Source organism: Mus caroli, chromosome 9 (assembly GCF_900094665.2).
Source record: "Mus caroli chromosome 9, CAROLI_EIJ_v1.1, whole genome shotgun sequence".
Taxonomy (NCBI): domain Eukaryota; kingdom Metazoa; phylum Chordata; class Mammalia; order Rodentia; family Muridae; genus Mus; species Mus caroli.
This window is the reverse complement of record NC_034578.1, coordinates 1,211,736-1,230,484: the sequence shown is the minus strand read 5'-3', so window position 1 is coordinate 1,230,484 and position 18,749 is coordinate 1,211,736. Positions and strand designations below refer to the sequence as shown.

General features: G+C 37.1%; 1 protein-coding gene and 1 pseudogene across 9 annotated transcripts in view; both read left to right on the top strand.

Annotated features, from left to right (window-relative positions):
- Gria4 (glutamate ionotropic receptor AMPA type subunit 4) overlaps window positions 1-18,749 on the top strand; it is a 373,705-nt gene that overhangs the window by 45,196 nt on the left and 309,760 nt on the right. The gene's annotated exons all lie outside the window — the stretch shown is intronic.
- Window positions 8,959-9,363, top strand: LOC110302261 (annotated as a pseudogene). The gene has a single exon (XR_002378790.2). The product of XR_002378790.2 is annotated as a 60S ribosomal protein L34 pseudogene (transcript).

The following is an 18,749-nucleotide window of genomic DNA, read 5'->3' as shown; positions in this document are numbered from 1 at the left end:
TACACCATGCCTGGTGTATGAGTTTCGACCCCAGAGCTCTGGTTTATGTGCTTTTTATGTGCTTTCTTGTTGTTGCTTTATTAAATCTTACTCTCTACATCTTAAGTTCGGTCTCAGTGTCTTCTTGGGTGCGCGGCTGTCCCGAGGCTTGAGTGAGTGTCTGCCCTCCGGGGGTCTTTCAACATGACAGTGCAAGCTTTAATGCTTCATTAAAGAGACCTTGCTTTAAATCTTATCTTAATCCTACTTTCTAGGATAAGAATCACATTAAATATTATCTCAGCTAGAAGTATTTTAGGAGGCCCAGTTTTTTGGCCTGCTTATGCCACGTGTTTGAAAAGACTCCTGAATTGCCAATTTAAGGCTAACCTTCTGTTACCAATGTAACAATTATTTAATCCTAACCAATAACTTATGAGCTGATTGTGAAGACACGTAGAGCACATTACCAGTAAAAACAACAACAAAAAAACAAACAAACAAACAAAAAAAAAACCAAATGAAGCAGCTACACTTGGACCAATCAGAGAATATTAATTTTTTTCTAGCTATAATTATAAAATAGAAAGCACTTTGACATTAGCTAAATGCAATAATCACGAATGCAGAGAATTTTCTTAGGAAAAAAACATCTATCAGCTATTTCACCCCAAAACCATGAGGCTGTATCCCTTTTTTAAAAAAACAGTTTTTTCCAGCAGGGGCCTTCCTGCTGTGCCTGATCCTGGCTAAAGCATGTGGCCACTCTCTTGTTAAACCTGCAGATAAAGTTTTATTCGCCTTTATTTTCTAACATGAAAACACAGAACATTCAGTCATTCAGACACCTAGACACAAACACACATGAATTGAATATGTGGACAGACTGGCCCACTGGACATTAGACAAGACCTTAGACAAAAACACAAAGAGGGCAGAGAACTTCTGCTGTAGGGCCCAGAGAGAACAAAGCAGGGCAGCCTCTAAAATTTCTCTCTGCTTCTGGGACATTTTTCTCCTGCCTGATGTAGTTTCTGACTGTGGCCAATGTGCCTGATTATTAAATCTAAACCCTTTTATCTCTCTCACCTAAAAAGCAGCTTCTCGAAGCTGCGGCTGTTATGTTCCTAGATCCTGATATCTCACTGCTGAACCTAAGTGAGCCCAGTGCGCAGGTTTAGCACTGTTCCAGATTAGGCCATGCCACACCTTCTCCGGTACGAATTTTCTTTAATTCTGTTCTTCTTCCATGGAGCTCCAAACCAGCAGTGTTTCTTCCAAATGTCCTCTGCTATTCCCAGGCCTCACGTTAGGCGCCAAATTGTTGGAGCCGGCCTGAGACTCTTATGTCCAAGTTCGAGCCTGGGAGGCATCTTGGAGCTGAAAGAAAAGAGGGAATCTAGGCGGGTAGAGAGAGAGATGGAACCAAGATAGTATTCTGGTCAAGGCTCAAATTTTTAATGGCAGACACGCTTTATAAAGGACAGTGGGAAGCCCATTCCCACCAAATCATCCTTGGAGCCCAGCTGTAACCACGTGTAGGATTAGATGTAGACTCCAGAACAGCTAGGCCGACTCCCAGCAGGTAGCAACAGTGGCAGTGACTGAACAATAGAATGATCCAGGGAGGCAGGCTCCACCCTAAGTAATCTCCTTAGTGGTATAGCAAAGTCAAGGTCTGGCTCAGCCTGCTTCAGGCTTGTGGGAGGCTACAACTAGTATGGAAAATATTTTATCCACTGGGCCATGTCCTCAACCCTATCTTTGCTGTTGTTACTTGGTTTTTTTGTTTGTTTGTTTATTTTGTTTTTTGTTTTGTTTTGTTTTGTTTTGTCAAGTTGTATTTCTCGGGGGGGGGGAGAAATTTAGTGGATTTATTGATTCTCTAAAACTATTAAATAATCTTTAGATAGGTGAAACAAATTTACAAATAATAAAGTTGTGTGTGTGTGTGCGTGTGCAAGCACACGCACACACACACACACACGGAGGGGCACTTACATAGTCCAAATGCATGGTTAAAAAATAAAAATCAACTAGTGTGCTTTTCCTGGTGAAGCACTAATCTCTAGGTTTCAGAATCCGTTAGTTGCTTATAGGTCTTTATACAATGTTAAGTCCTCTCATGCTTTCCCCACCTACTTTTGCATGTCTATTGTTGCTGTTCTCGTCCTCTTTGGAGTTATCCAATACTGAAGAGTCGGCCCTGAAAAAAAAATGCATGCAGGCAACATAACCTAGACAGAGTGTGGTTTACTTTTGAATTTAAGAATACATGTATGTAACAGCAGTTGATGAATTTGAAAGAGGCAGGAATAATATGGGAGGGTTGGAAGAGACAAAGGAGAAGGGAAAATTTGTACAATTATATTATCATCTCAAAATTAAATAATTCAAATATTAAAAATCTAGCAGAAGCTGGCAATGGGAAATAATTCAACCAGATTTATTTAGCCAGTGAAGTGAGAATAGTCCATGTCCTTAAATAACTCATCTTACATTGTTGTATGCCAACTCACAGTCTACAAGAACCGGATACACCTGGGAGGCAGGCTAGGGCTGAAAATGACTTAGACAGAGAGAGAGATTAATAGATCCCAAGGCACAATTCTGTTCAAGGCCCACAAGTTTACTAAGTGACCATGCTTTTAAGGGGGAAGGCCTTTCCCCCTCACCCCCCACCCCCTGCCAGTCCACTCTTGGTGCCTGAAGCCATTTCGTCAGCACTCGGTCGCCAGACTGGCCGCTTATTCAGGAATCTCTCAGGAAGACAGGTTCAGCCTCTTGGCAGGTAACAGAAGAGCAGGGCAGTTGTCATTTCAAAAAGGAGCCAGCCAAATCGGAAAGCTGCACTGCGTGTGGCCCACCTCAGTGGCGACAAGGTTTGTACCAGCCTGCTTCATCTGGGGGAGGGTACAATTCCTCCCTGATTATATAATAAAAATAGCTAGACAGATACATAAAATTTATTTATGCTCCATAGTCCTGCCTGGGAGTTACGCTGGCTGGCGGCCGTGCCTGTTTTAGGATCTCAGATTTTCCTAAGCCGTTCTTATCTGTCAAGGAGAATATATGCAGCTTGTTTGTGTTTATTTTGCACAAACATGGTTCTGTGGTGTACTATTAATAAACCATGGCCTCTTGGCATATACTTCTGTCTTAGATTGATATGGCTCCGAAATCTGGTTGCCCGTCATTGACTAACTGGCCCTCATAGCACTTTATTCCCATATCAGACCAAAGCCACAATATATACTGAATATACTTCTTCATATTGATAATTCTGCCACCCACACTTGCTGGAGGCAAGGCTACACAATTGCTGAAATCAGGCTGTGAGGCATTGACTGACCTGCTTGAAGAACAGTCAGTGAAAAGCAACAGGATAAAAGATTCTTTGTGGAAACCCAGGTACTTTATTCAGTTGCAAATTAGCAAAGATCAAGCTCAGACTCTGACCTCCTGGTGTGGGGGAACTGGCTTTTAGAATTAGGAGAAAGGTTGGAGATTCTCTGAAAGTGCTCCAAATTAACTTTGCTAGGTAATTAAGATTTTTGGCTATCTTCAATAGGAATCTCTAATATTGGAATTATTTTTTTGTTTTTTGGTTTTTTGTTTTTTTGAGACAGGGTTTTTCTGTATAGCCCTGGATGTCCTGGAACTCACTTTGTAGACCAGGCTGGCCTCAAACTCAGAAATCCACCTGCCTTTGCCTCCCAAGTGCTGGGAGACTAGTTCAAGATTGAGTTAGAATAACTGGTCACATTGAAGGAAAGAGAAGAATCATTAAAACTCTTTCTTATGACTAATCTTTCTAAGTCAGATTCCACGGTCTCTAACTTTCTATGTCCCATAAGATTAAAAAGCTTAAAGCAAGGCACCTTTGCTTGTCCAATCTGGGACAAAGGCAAGCAAAGGTGGGTCAAAACATATACCCAATTCAGCTTTCTTGTCACTACCGTCAGGGCACTCAGTGAACTCACAGGTCAGCTTGTCACACGAATCCTTCTGACAGTTGTCATGCTCTTGCAGCATTCTGTGGAGAGAACCTACGTTTTCCCCTTTCCCCAATAGGGTAGATGTTCAGGATCAAGCCATATGCCAATAAGTAGATCCTTTTCATCTCACCTAGACATGATAATGTCTAGTTTTAAGATACTATAAGGCATTTATTAAGTTGCTTGACATCCAAATTTCAAAATTCTTAATATAAAAATATGATTTAAATAATGTTCACGGGGATATAATTCCTCCCTTTCTTTGTTTTTTAAGAAGCTATAGTTTAATACCTTGTCTTTGAGAATTATAAAATTGTTGACAAATATCTCAAATACTTGACTATTATAGTCAATTTTAATATAACATGGACAGTGACTAATTACACTTTCAGTTGTTTCTCTTAAAGAGCGGTTGTAATTAGAAGGCTTGAAAAGTTATTAATAGTCACATGTACATAATTTATTTATTTATTAATCAGAAATAAGAACATTCTTTTGCAGCAATTTTTTAAGTATAAATCCTCAAGAATTAACACCAATTTGTGGAAATAGGTAGAATCTGAGGACAACAAGAACAATTTTTTCAACTTGACATGCTCATTCTCTAAAAATACCAAAATATTATCTTAAGCCATTACTGTTTTGATTATATAAAGAACGAGATTATTCTTATGTAAGGCCTGTAATCTGCCTGAGATATAAATCTAGCATGGCATTGCCTTAAGGGGTCTTGTCCAGGGAATCTAGAACAATTTTTTAAATGTCCAAAAACAGTCTTCTTAAAAGAACAGCGTTTTTTTTTTCTATGAGTTGTTTATGCATAAATAATTGCAAATTTGAGAATTTATAGTATCTGAGGGATGAACAATTTTAAGCAATTGTAAGCTCTGAGATATATATTGATAAATATACAAATTAAAGCTTGATTATTCATCATTCTAAAACTCCATCTGCAGCATACAATTTAACTATCTGTGCTGAAGTGGGAGGAAACTCAAAAGAATAAGCATGTGATACAATTCACATGTACTTTTCTCCTATAGAAGGGCTGTTTTTTTTTTTTTTTTTGTAGTGACACACGCCTTTAATCCCAGCACTTTGTTGACAGAGGCAGGGACAGCCAGGGCTACACAGAAACCCTGTCTCAAACCAAAACAAAACGAGTTCAAAGGCGCGCGGGCTGGTGGTGGACCTCCCGGCCGGCAGGGGGCACAGCGGCCGTTCCCAAGTGCCACTTGACTGCGCAGTCATGCTCACCGCCGCGGCAGAGGTGTTGGCTGCTCCAGACGGTCCGGGGTCTGTGGAGTCCGCGTGGGCCTGGGTGAGCCCCGTTGCGGGTGGGACGGGTGCGGGGGTGGCGGGATGGGCTCAGGATGGCCCCACACCCGCCATAGAGAGACGCCCAGATCGCTGCACTGGTGCGGAGGATTCAGCAGCTTCCAGAAGGGCTGTTTTTAAACACAGTAAATGGGATGCATGCATGAATGAACTTATAGAAGGTATAAAAGCATGCACAAAAACAAAAAAAAAAACAAAAAAAAACAACAAAAAAAAACAATTCTTAACTTATCTTTAGGATAATGATTATCAATTTTATTTTAAAATGATGGTATGCAAAAGGCCAAATATCAATATTCTGTAATAACCAAATTAATTTCTGTTTGGAACAAGGAACAGACACTTAGTCAGGTTCTTAAGACACAATTATTTTGTTATAGGTTTTCTAAAATATACGAATTTATCTTACAATTCTTTATTAGCACCACAACAGCCTTAATAGGATGTCAAAACTTTACATTGAGGTGAACGCCACCTTGGCCTCGCCCACCTCCGGCCCACTGCCCAGGCCGAAGAGGCTGAAGTGGCCAGCCAGGAAGCCTGGGTGGTGGTGGAGCACCTCGAGCCCCAGCAGGAAAAATATGGCCACCCCTGGCGGGGACAGGCAGATGCCCATGAGGACAATGGCTTATGCTATGGGCGCTTCAGGCCCACTGCTAAGTTCACTACAAAGGTGCCTGCTTTCTGGCAGCCTCCTGTGCCACCACCACTCAGGGAAAGCTTTGTACCCTATGTCCCTGCCTTGCAGCAGGCAGCAGCCCGCCGACTGGCCTTCCAAGTAGGCCAACAGTTGGCCTGGAGGTGAAGAAAGATGACTTTACAATAATGTTTTCTCTTGCCAAAGAATTGCTATGGGCACATTTAATAACCCTAACTAAAATAAGCAGCTAACATTTGATTAACATTGATCATAATAGATAACAATTAATCACACATTTTTTTTTTCTACTTTCTGTAAAGCCTTTTGTTTTTCACCAGTTAATTTGAATCTCACTTAATAGCACCTAACAAAGGCTTAAGTTCTCCTGTGGTGAGTTTAAGGTGAGGTCTTAGCCAATTAACATCTCCTGGAAGCTTTTGAAAATAAAATTTTGAAGCAAATCAATTTTTTGTTCTTAGATTTTCTGTAGCACAATTTTCTAGTATAACTAAAATCCTAAATATTATAAAGATATTGCCTCTAAAGATATTTTCTGGAGCAACAACTACTCCCCACAACTTAAAGCTCATTGTGTGAGAGTAAAGATTTAAAGTAAACTTCCCTTGAGAGGCATTAGCTANTAAAATACTTTCAACTTAGGAAACAATATACACTGAAAGATTCAAACTCTTAGCTTCTTGTATAGAAGCAGAGACAATAAAATTTTTTCTTACATAATGTAAAGCTATATTATCCATACCTAGAGGCAAAATTTTCCAGTGATTACCAGTTCATTAGAAGCAAAACTCTTTACAATTATCAGAATTCAAAGGAAAAAACAAACTTTTAAACCTATAATAACTTTACATGAAGTAGGCAAGCCAGAATGTAATGCCTTTATAAGTTCTACAGTCTGATTGACCCCGTATAAACTTTGAATTTGAACTTTATTTAGAACAACATTTGGATAGATCTGCAACAGTGTTGCAGCTAAAAGAAAAGTCTCCTGGAGGCAAGGAGAGGCAAGTTTCAAGAACTTCCTTAGGCACCGTTTGCATGACAAAAGAAAGTCTCACAAGCCTGGCTGTGGCTGCTCTGAGCTTTGTATGGCTGTATGGCCACAGAGAGCTGTATTAGTGCTCTCATAAGATGATTGCTCTTGTAATAATCTTAATTAGCAATATATGGGGGAGTAGAAAATCTTAAATCTGTGATCAAACTGCAAGCTTCAGTCAATGGAACANTGGCAGTTTTAACCATAATTTTCAAGTTTCTTTTGCAACGTTAGGATAATATCCACAACCTTGGGAAAGAAAAACCCACTTTCAAAACAATGTGTCATCTTTAAAATCAATAGTAGAAGTATTACTATTATGTTATGAAGTTTGGCTGCCAATTTATACCTATGAATGCATGACAGTGCAAATTTTAATGCTTCATTAAAGAAACATCCTTTTAAATCTTATCTTCAAGTCTACCTTTTAGGATAAGAATCACAGTAAATATTATCTCAACTAGAAGTATCCTTAGAGGCCTAGCTTTTTGGCCTGCTTTATGCCACGTGTTGGAAAGACTCCAAACCTAAGCCACCAATTTAAAGCTGTCTTGCTACCAATGTTACACCTTGGTGCCTGGAGCCATTCTGTCAGCACTCATCACCAGGCTGGCCACTTTTTCAGGAATCTCTCAGGAAGACAGGTTCAGCCTCTCAGCAGGTATCAGAAGAGCAGGGCAGTTGTCATTTCAAAAAGGAGCCAGCCATGTCAGAAAGCTGCACCACAGGTGGCCCCACCTCATTGGTGACAAGGTTTGTACCAGCCCACTTAAGGCTGGTGGAGGCTACATTACATACCCCTTAAATATGTCTTACATATAAGAAAACTAAGGAAGACCAAATAAAGTCTCCAGATGCATTCATTTCTAAGAAGCAGACCTGGAAATCAGAACCAGGTCTGCTTCCCTTTAAAATGGATGTTTTTCCATGTCTATAACTAGCCTTTATGAGAAATAAATGAAAAAAGTGTTTTCTAGAAGACACAAAGTTGCTGATGTTAACACAGTTAGAGATGCAGTTGTCATTTGGAGATGTGAAACACTAGGAAGTTAGCAAGGTAACAGATAAGAATGAAGAGGTCTAGGGTGACTCAGTAATAGTGCTTGCCTTGGATTTGATGACATAAGTTTGATTCCCCAAGAAGAGGACAGACTTCTGAAAAATTTCTCCTGACATCCATAGGGGTCATTAGGACAGGCAGGAGCACACGCCACACACACACACACACACACACACACACACACACAAGTTTAACTTTAAAAAAAAAAAGAGTTATATGTTCCAGTCTAGGTTACTGCAGACCAAGTTAGCAAATCATATTAAACAAATTAAAACATCTTAATGAATAAAAATATCTTAAATTATAAATAAAGAATCAAGAGCAAAAAAAAGGAGTTTTAGTTTTTCAACTCATTCTGAAGTAGAACTTTGAAAAGAAAGATATGATATAACGAATCTAATCTAAGGTTTAAAGAATAAGAATGTCCTTCGGTTACAGAAAGATGCACTGATACAGAAAGAGTTGTGGCAATGAGCTAACCATTCTACGAAAAGATAGTGATAAATCAGAGTATAAGAATTCCCAAGCTGAGACTATTTTGCTCACAGAAAATGGCAGAAGGGGCCTCTCTGTTTTGATATCAGCATTAGTACAACAGCACTTGCTCATAATCTCTCATGGTAAATTGCCTCCTTGATTAGAGCCACAGGGCATAATGGGGAAGTGTATAAGATAACAATGTTAGTAAGTGGTGTATGTAAACACTTTACTAAAGATATTCTCACTGTGGATAAAACCAAATATCTCTCCTTTACAAGGAAAATTTACCATTGGATTTTATGCTGAACTCCCACTCCTGCAGATGTCAGATGAACAGAGTAACTAATAAAAAATATCGCCTCGCTTCTTCCTTTTCCTCTTCCGGGGACGGCGCTCAGAGGCACTCAGGATGGTCCAGCGTTTGACATAGCGCCGTAGGCTTTCCTACAACACAGCCTCTAACAAAACTAGGCTGTCTCGAACCCCTGGCAACAGGATTGTTTACCTCTACACCAAGAAGGATGGGAAAGCTCCTAAATTCGCATGTGTCATGTGCCCAGGCAGACTTCGAGGGGTTCGTGCTGTGAGACCCAAAGTCCTTATGAGATTGTCTAAGACGAAGAAGCACGTCAGCAGGGCCTATGGTGGGTCCATGTGTGCCAAGTGTGTCCGTGACAGGATCAAGCGGGCTTTCCTTATTGAGGAGCAGAAAATCGTTGTGAAAGTGTTGAAGGCACAAGCACAGAGTCAGAAAGCAAAATAGATATGCAAATTTTTTAAGTAATAAAAATCAAGACTTGGTCTAAAAAAAAAATATTGCCTCAATTCTTTATGTAAAGTTCATCTATTTTGCTCAAGTGTTTTTGTCTGTTGATTTAGGTTTGTGATTCAATCTCATATAGCCCAGAGTACCTTTGGATTCTTTATGTAGCTGAGTATGGTCTTGAAGTCTTGACCATTCTCCCTTATCCTCCAAATGCTAGTATTTATATGCATGAGTTACCAAACCCACATTAAAGTTGTGAGTGCATGTGTGAGCAGGTGAGCATGAAAATTTATGTATGTGCATATATTTGTACCCACCTTTGTTCTGTGGATGGAAAACACGAGACAGTTATAACACTTTAAACCCAGCCAGATAACACAACTGCTATATGCAGAATCTATTGCCCTAAACTCATCAGCTATCTTATATCAGAATAGTGCCATTGGCAGAAGCTGCCCCCAATTCTAGTAGCCCCCAGGCATTACATGGTGTTCATCCTACTCTCTCCAAAGTCTGGCCAAAAGGACATCTCTCTATCTGGTCCCCTGCTCTTCCTTCTGGGACCTAGAAATCCCACTTTTTTTCCCTTCACCCAACAATTAGCTCAACAATTTATTGACACAATCAAGAACCAAGTAGGGAAATAATACTTCCACATACATGGCTCTAATATTTGTGAGGATCTACCTTTTTTCTATTATGTGAAACCTCTAAATATTCAATTGAATAATATTCATTTTGTTTAATGATGCCCCAAGGATCAAAACATTTGATTGTGGTTAAAAATGGATATTTATAAAAGCATTTTTAATTAATTTATTCACATCCAAATAGGCATTATTTGAAATATAATTTGCTAGTATTGGGGAGTTAATTCCAAAAGGATTTTGCTAATTACAAACTACTTGTCTGAAATTTGATTTTAACTTTTGCACTTATCAAAAAAAAAGGGGAGGAATATATTCATACTCTTATGAGTGAAAGTTTTGGGAATATTTTATGTCATCTATTTTTTTAGGTTAGTATTCAGATAGAGACTTGATTTAACAAATGTAAAATTATACATTGTCACTGTCTTCAGACACAGCAGAAGAAGGCATCAGATCACAGTACAGGTGATTGTGAGCCACCACGTGATTGAAGGGGATTGAACTCAGGACCTCTGGAAGAGCAGTCAGGGCTCTTAACCTCTGGTCACAACAGGCCTCAAGAGATACAAGAAGATTGAAACAATCCCATGAATCCTATCAGATCACCACAGACAAAGGCTAGTCTTCTATAACAACAAAAACAACAGAAATCCCATATACACATGGAAGCTGAACAGCACTCTACTCAATGATAACTTGGTGAAGGAACAAAAAAGGAGAGAAATTGGAGACTCTTTAGAATTCAATGAAAATGATGGCAGAATATAATCAAACTTATGGGACACAATGAAAGCAATGATAAAGAAAAACTCAGCTCTGAGTGCCTTCAAGAAGAAACTGGAGAGAGCATACACTAGCAGCTTGACAACACATCTGAAAGCTCTAGAACAAACAGAAGCAAATACACCCAAGAGGAGTAGACAGCAGAAAAAAATCAAATGCATGACTGAAATCAACCAAGTAAAACCAAAACAAACTATAAAATGAATCAACAAACGCAGGAACTGGTTCTTTGAGAAAATCAACAACATAGATAAACTTGTAGCCAGACTAACCAAAAGGCACAGAGACAGTATCCAAATTAACAAAATCAGAAATGAAAAGGGAGAAAACAGAATATGTGGAATTTCAAAAGATCATTAGATCCAACTACAAATGCATATACTCAAAAAAAAAAAAAAAAAAAAACCCTGGAAAAATCTGGATGAAATGAGCAAGTTAGAAATCACTGGTATAAAGAAAGCAATGGAATAGGAAGTCTCAAATGATAGGGGAAGAGAGGGTGAGGAAGAGGAGGAAATATGGCAATAACACTCAATTCTTAAAATATTAAAATGATTTGATTGCATCAAGTTATCTTTTCTAATTTCTTAAAATGGCATTTACTTATTATGTGAGTGACATAACACTCATGTAGAGGTCAGAGGACAACATGTGGAAATTCTCCCATAATGTGGGTCCAAGCAATGAAACTCTGGTCTTCAGGCTTGGTGTCAAGAACTTGGACTCACTGAACCACCTCAAAACCCAAATTCATGATTTTGGGAATAGTCCAATATTCTAGAAGACAAGATATTCTGGAAGGTTTAATCTGCTTTTAACACACACAAAAATAACTTAATTGAATAAGATAGTATGAAGTAAAGTGTTTACCCACCTGAATTGCAGTATTTGTCACAAATCAGTTGTCACAAAATAGTTAATGTTTATTTTGTTGGTATTATTGAATCTGTGAAATTTGCATTACTAAATAGAATTTATTAATATCTGATGCTAATGCTTGTTTATTTTGCTTTGGATTAGTTACTTATAAGAAAGGATATCTATATAAATATTGTATTTACCTGAATTATTCTGGCTTTCTTTCTTTTTTAAACTGTTTTATCTAGTCATCTTTGTGCCTCATTCAAAAATTAATTTAATTCCTTTCTTTGTTTTCTTCTTTGTGAATGTCTTATTTCATTCTCTCTTTAAAATCAGGATTAATTAAGTCATGTTTTAAGTTTCTCCCTGAGTTAATTAACGGCTACCTGCTAAGTATTGGAGTCTGGGTATGTTCATATTCTTTATTTATCTTCATTTATTAATTATTTGTATATAAACAAAAGGCCTGCAATAATATCTACAACATTTTTTTCTAATTATATTGTCAAATCCTTTGGGCAGTTTAAAATATAAGCACATGTATTCAGAACTGCTCAGGACACACATATCACATAAAGATGACCCAATTTAGACAACAAATCATATTAAGAAAATCACAAACAGCCCTATACTTATGCTACAGTTTTCACTAAACAGTGAAATGAATTTCATATCAAACAACTGTATGTAAAGAAATAGATATCTATAGACAAATGATAGATCAATAGATAGATTGATAGATGATAGAAATACATAGATATACATAGATGATAGACAAATGATAGATATACATACATACATGACAGATAGATGATAGAAATATAGATACATACATACAAATGTATATACATAGATAGATGTACATTGATAATAGAGAAACTACATATATATGTACATGTTAGATTATATAGAGATAAAGAAAGATATAGACAGAAATAGACACAGACATATAGATATGCTTCTTTGGTTTTAATGGTTATTAAAGGGTATGATATAAATTACTAGGATGGGAAAAACAGAGTAGAGTGATAACTTTAAATGGCTTTGGATACTTAGAAATCAAATTGATATTAAATGGATATGAAGAGTAATGTGTTTGGTATCAAAACACTGAGCCATCTCACCAACTGTTTTCATCAGATATATGTATGGTTTGAATACTTTTTCTCTTATTCTGTACATTCAATTTGTTCCTTTAACACAGAGAAACTCCTTTTCATATGTTACAATACCATTATTCATTCTTTTTTGTTGTTTTGTTAGTCAGCCAATACAGTTAAATAGATGCCTAAAATTTAAATTCTAAATTGACAGCAGTAGTATTGATACCTTTCCTGGGTTACATGCATCTGAATCCTGCCTTGAGGTTGTCATGGCCACAGACACTATATATCCAGGAAATCATTATGCTTGACTATTATGCTTGACTACATATCCAGAAAATAATTATGGAATTATATTTTTATTATTATTCTGCATTTGAGGGCCATTTCATATTCACGAGAGAAAATAATATACTTTGAGCTTATTTATCCCCAGCACTCTCCTACTCTCCTCTATTGTCAATTTCATAGTGATTATCACAGTGAACACATTAAAGTAGTCACTAAAATACCCAGGTTGTTCTTATCATTATAGCCTCACATTGTCTCTTTCTTGTCTCTTTATTTCACAGCTCCAGTTCTACTTTACAACACTCTCTTTTCCCTGGACAAGCATAACTTTTCTCATGTAGTAGTCTCACATTTTCTCTCTGGACATCTACCTGCCCATTATACAGATAAATCAGTTTATAAATTATATGTGTAAATACATACACAGATAAATGCAGATCCGTAATCATGATCATATGATGTATTTATACTTAAATTTTAAAATGAAAACTTTTCCATAGCCTTTAAAAAATTAAATATTTTCCATGATAGTTTCCAGAATCCTTTTTTCTACCACCACTGAGGACATAGTCAGAACACTGTGCCTCTATGGATGTGGTTTTTCCTCACTAGGTATCCTTTAAACAATAGGTTTAAATGAACAAACTAAAGATACGCTTTATTACACGTCTCAGTTTTCAGTGTTTTACAAGTGTCATATGATGTTATAATTTATATTTTAACCCATGTTTTGCTTTTCCATTACAGAAAGTAATCTCAGCATGTCAGGATTTGTGCTTATATGTTCTCCTTCCAATTTTATTACACTGATCCCAGGAAACATGAATTGATTTTCAGTATCTCACACACTGTCTATCTCTCTGTGAAACAGCATAGCTCAGCAACATACAGACACTGAGATCATATACAGATGCACATATTCTCCTTCATATTTTGATAACACAGTTGACAGCCTGCTTAGATTGAGAAAATCCTAACTTCATCTGTTTATAAGCACTGTAGGCAAAAGTGCTTCCTACCACATGGTTCTTTGTAGCTACCAATTGTCATTTTTTTCAGGAATTACATGAGAAAATAATGAAATTTTGCAAAGTAATTTCTTCAGGCTGCTTATTTTAAATGAGTAAAGCACACACCTATTACAAGTTGACATCTGTGCATCTGTATTGCATGAGAAAAATGTTCAGCAATACCATGTAAACTCAGAGAACACAGGATTATATGTGTAAACTGTAGACTCTTAAACTTGTTGTCTGCTCTTCTCTCTGCCCTGAGTAAGACTAGTAAATGTGAGATCTAATTAAAAAAAAAGTATACCTCTGGAATAAATAGATAATTTAAATTATTTTTACTGAATAATGTTGCTCATTTATTTATTTTTTAAGGTTTTGTATACACACAGAGAGAGATACAGTGTATTCTGTTACTCTCAGGTTTACACTCCTATATCCAATTCCACCCTCCTGTGTACCTTAAGTAATACCACCTTACTTTGATGTCTTTTATTTTCTTCCTGACTCACTGATGTTCAGTAGTCTTGCTTGTATGATTATGAGCAGTGGGCTTACTTGCACCTTGCACACTCTTAATAGATTAAGTGCCTCCATATCCAGTAGAACATGTTCACAAAATCCTTTTGTTTTCTTTTAAAGTTGAATGAGCTAATGCTAATTCTTGAGAATAATGTATTATAGCTCCTGAGGTGGAGAATCATAGAGGAAGGTCCATAGTGTTGTTCTCTCACCTCCACATGTACATGTACAGGATGACATATTCATACTTACATGTGAACCTACACATACTACTCAAAAATATATAAAGAGAAAGAAAGGCTATTCCCATCCTTAAGCCATATGCTCATTCTGGTGTCTTTAAATGGTGCATATTGTGTTTTGGGAAGCATGTCAGGTAAATCCTGGTGACTGAGTCTGTTTGCTTCTATGCTTCAAGAAATGATGCTGCACCAACTATATAGTTATCACTAACACTAAAACATCTTTGTCATGCATCCTCGTGTCTGAACCCCCGAGTCTTGACACTATTTGTTATTCAACATTAACATTTAGTGTGAGGCAGTACAAAACAAAGTTTAACAGAAGGCAAACAATGTGATTGTGGATAATGAAAATGTATTTTTAAAATTAATTACTACAATTTATTTGTCATTTCACAAATGGATATAGTTTAAATGAATTGAATATTTGTTATTTTTATTCAAAAGAGTCATTGAACCGTTCATGGTGGCACACACCTTTGGTCGTAGCACTTGATAGGCAGAGGCAGACAGTTCTTGGTTATTTCGAGGCCAGACTGGTCTATAAAATGAGGATAGTTTCTCATTTCTATTACACAGAGAAAGCCTGTTTCAAAAAATGGAAAGAAAATGTCATGGATTAACACTGTACACATAAAACTGGGCTGGGAGCTGCAAGAAGTTCAAAGAACATCTTTAATTCTTAGAAGACACACTTAGACGTTGCCTTTCTGCTTCAAGTTAGGAATGAAAAAACAATTTCTGTGACTTAATGAGAAAATGGGGTTAACAGTGTAGATAACTTAAAAAGAAAAGTGTCCCCTTGAGACTACCATATTCCATTTACGTACTATGACTATGATTCTAGCTGAAGATGGTCTTCAACATTTTCTATGCATGATGATGAAGCTTGTTCATTCAGACAACTCTGTCAACTCTGTCATGAATACATCCACTTCTAGCATGAATTGAAAACATTTTCCACAAACAAGGATTAGCTCATCATAAGTCTGTATTGCCAATAATAATATCATGCTTAAAACTAAATTACTTATAATTTTGTTGCTGTCATCTAGTCCCAACCTTATTGTCATCTCCACAATCCAACTTCTCCTGGGATTGCTATAAATGACTAATAAATTAATCTAAGTGTAACTATAATTGAAAATTAAATCACTTCCAATGCTTATTTCTTATGCTGATATAAAAATATAAATATCTTATTTAGTCTATAGCAACATCCATTTAATAGTTTAATTTTAGTATGTTCACATGCACTATTATAACCACATTGAATTATCTTATGTGACATCAGATTGGATAGCTAATTTCTCTAATTCAACAATTTAGTTTACTTTAATGTTGTTATAACCATCTCTATGCTCTTTTAAAAAAAAGCATTATATTTACTGAAATGAGGATCTGTGCTCTTTAATGTTGTTGCAACAGAAAATGCTACCTAAATCATCCTTACATCTTTAATCTTAATGCACTAGACACACATCAACCACCCGTGTTCCGGAGAACGTTATCCATTTTCAGTGAGCCATGCACTGCCTCTTCTCTGCATCTATAGCCGTGCTTTTTTATGTCAAGAGTTTTATATCAAGTGTTTCAGGCAGAGAGACATTAAGAAATGTCTGTTCCCACCTGGGGGTTCATCCCACATGCAGGAACCAAACCCAGACACTATTGCTGATGCCAAGAAGTGCTTGCTGACAGGAGTCTGATACAGCTGTCTCCTGAGAGGCTCTGCCAGATCCTGACAAATACAGATGCAGATGCTCGCAGCCAACCATAGAACTGAAGACAAGGACCCCAATGGAGGAGTTAGGGGAAGCACTGAAGGAGCTGAAAGGGCCTTATCTGGCATCACTGGGAGGGGAAGCCCTTGCTCCTGTGAAGGCTTGATGCCCCAGTGTAGAGGAGGAATGCTAGGGCAGTGAGGCAGGAAGGGGGAGTACACTTATAGAAGCAGGGTAATGGAGGGATGGGATAGGAGGTTTGCAGAGGGAAAACCAGGAAAGGAGATAACATTGGAAAAGTAAATTTGAAAAATCCAATTTAAAAAAAAAAAAGTCTGTTCACTTCGTCTGAGGCACTGATGAAAAACCAAAGAAAGAATCCCACCCAGATCTTCCTTTGTAAAGCAGGGAGTATGATGGGTTTCCTTACAGAAGCGTAGGTAATTGAATATGTCCTATACTACTGTAAAATTTACCCAATATGAAGAAGAAAGCTACAGGATTCAAGGCTCCTGTATAACCTTTAGACAGTTTAGCAGCTTCTCCTCTACCCAGCAACTATTATTGTTTTATGATCTTGTTGAGGGTGTTATCAGTTTTTATAGCATCCAGGATCTTTGTGAATTTTCCAAGTCTTCTGAGCCCCATCTTTCCTCTAGAAAGACAAATCTAAATATGGAGGAAACAATTATATAACAGCCAGACACTCTTTTTTTTCCATATCATGTATGGATGCTTCTACATAAATGCCCCACCTTATAACTTTTTATAAAGTCAATATACCTTACCTAGCTCACTGTATAGTATGACCTAATCTGCCATTGTGCTAGTTTGAAACTACAATACAAAGGATTAAATGAAAGAATAGCACTGAGACCCTTGGGCAAAACAATGAAAAAGTAAATATGGTTACTTAAATGAGATCCGAACAATAACACAAATAGAAATTCCTGCACAAAAGGGGAAAATTTCACCCACAGGCAAAGAACTACAGGCAACTAATAACTACTGAGAGAGGGCAAGAGAGACCTGTCTCTCCAAGGTCTGAAACTCTTAAGTTATTACCCAAAACCAAGTTGTCAGTCCTGAAATCATACATACAGACAACACTAAATGGATTCAGGAGGTTGAATTTATATATGAATTATTAGGTATATGTAACAGCAGCAATGGTGATGATAGTGATGATAAGGGTGATGATAATGATAAATGAAACCACCAATTTGATGAGTGGGGAAGGCATAGGACAGGTTAGGAAAAGGGACGATGGGAAGGACTAGGCTTCTCAGTCCAGGAAAACAAGGAGAGAAAATGATATAAATATAGTTTATTGAAAATAATAATCATAAGCCTAATGATACTGAAACAAAGTGTCTATACTATGCTATACTCTGAAGTCACCGCATGTGTAAATATGTAAAGGAGAATATTCCATTCGGGCTGGTCCTGTGGCTTACTCAGTTAGCAATGTGTAAAGCCAAACTGAACACCTATTTAAGTTGATGTCATGAAGAAAAACTCTTCCTTCTTTTACAAAAACAGACTAGTATTTTTTATTCTTCATTTCTAGAGGACTCATGGTAGGCTTATATCCACTCACTAGGAATCATATAAATTAGAACAAAATGATGTTTTATAAATTACCACATTCTCTCTCATATTCATCTTGCAAAAAAACTCTATTATGTTTATTTCAAGTTTACATTCTTCTTTGTTTGTTTTTGTTTCTGTTTGTTTGTTTTTGATTTTTGTTTTTTGAGACAGGGTTTCTCTGTGTAGCCCTGGCTGTCCTGGAACTCACTTTTCAGACCAGGCTGGTCTCGAACTTAGAAATCCGTCTGCCTCTGCCTCTCGAGTGCTGGGATTAAAGGCATGTTTTTCTTAAAATTATTAAAAATTTTAACATTTAAATAAAAGGAAACCATGTAAAATATCACAATGTAAATGAAATACTTGTAATAATTTATAATTTTTAATATAAAATAATCTATAAAATATGTTTAACATAACTTTATAATATCAAATTTTAATTTGGAGATTTTTAAAAATTTTTAATATTTTTTTTATTACGTATTTTCCTCAGTTACATTTCCAATGCTATCCCAAAAGTCCCCCATACCCTCCCGCCCACTTCCCTACCCACCCATTCCCATTTTTTTGGCCCTGGCGTTCCCCTGTACTGGGGCATATAAAGTTTGCATGTCCAATGGGCCTCTCTTTCCAGTGATGGCCAACTAGGCCATCTTTT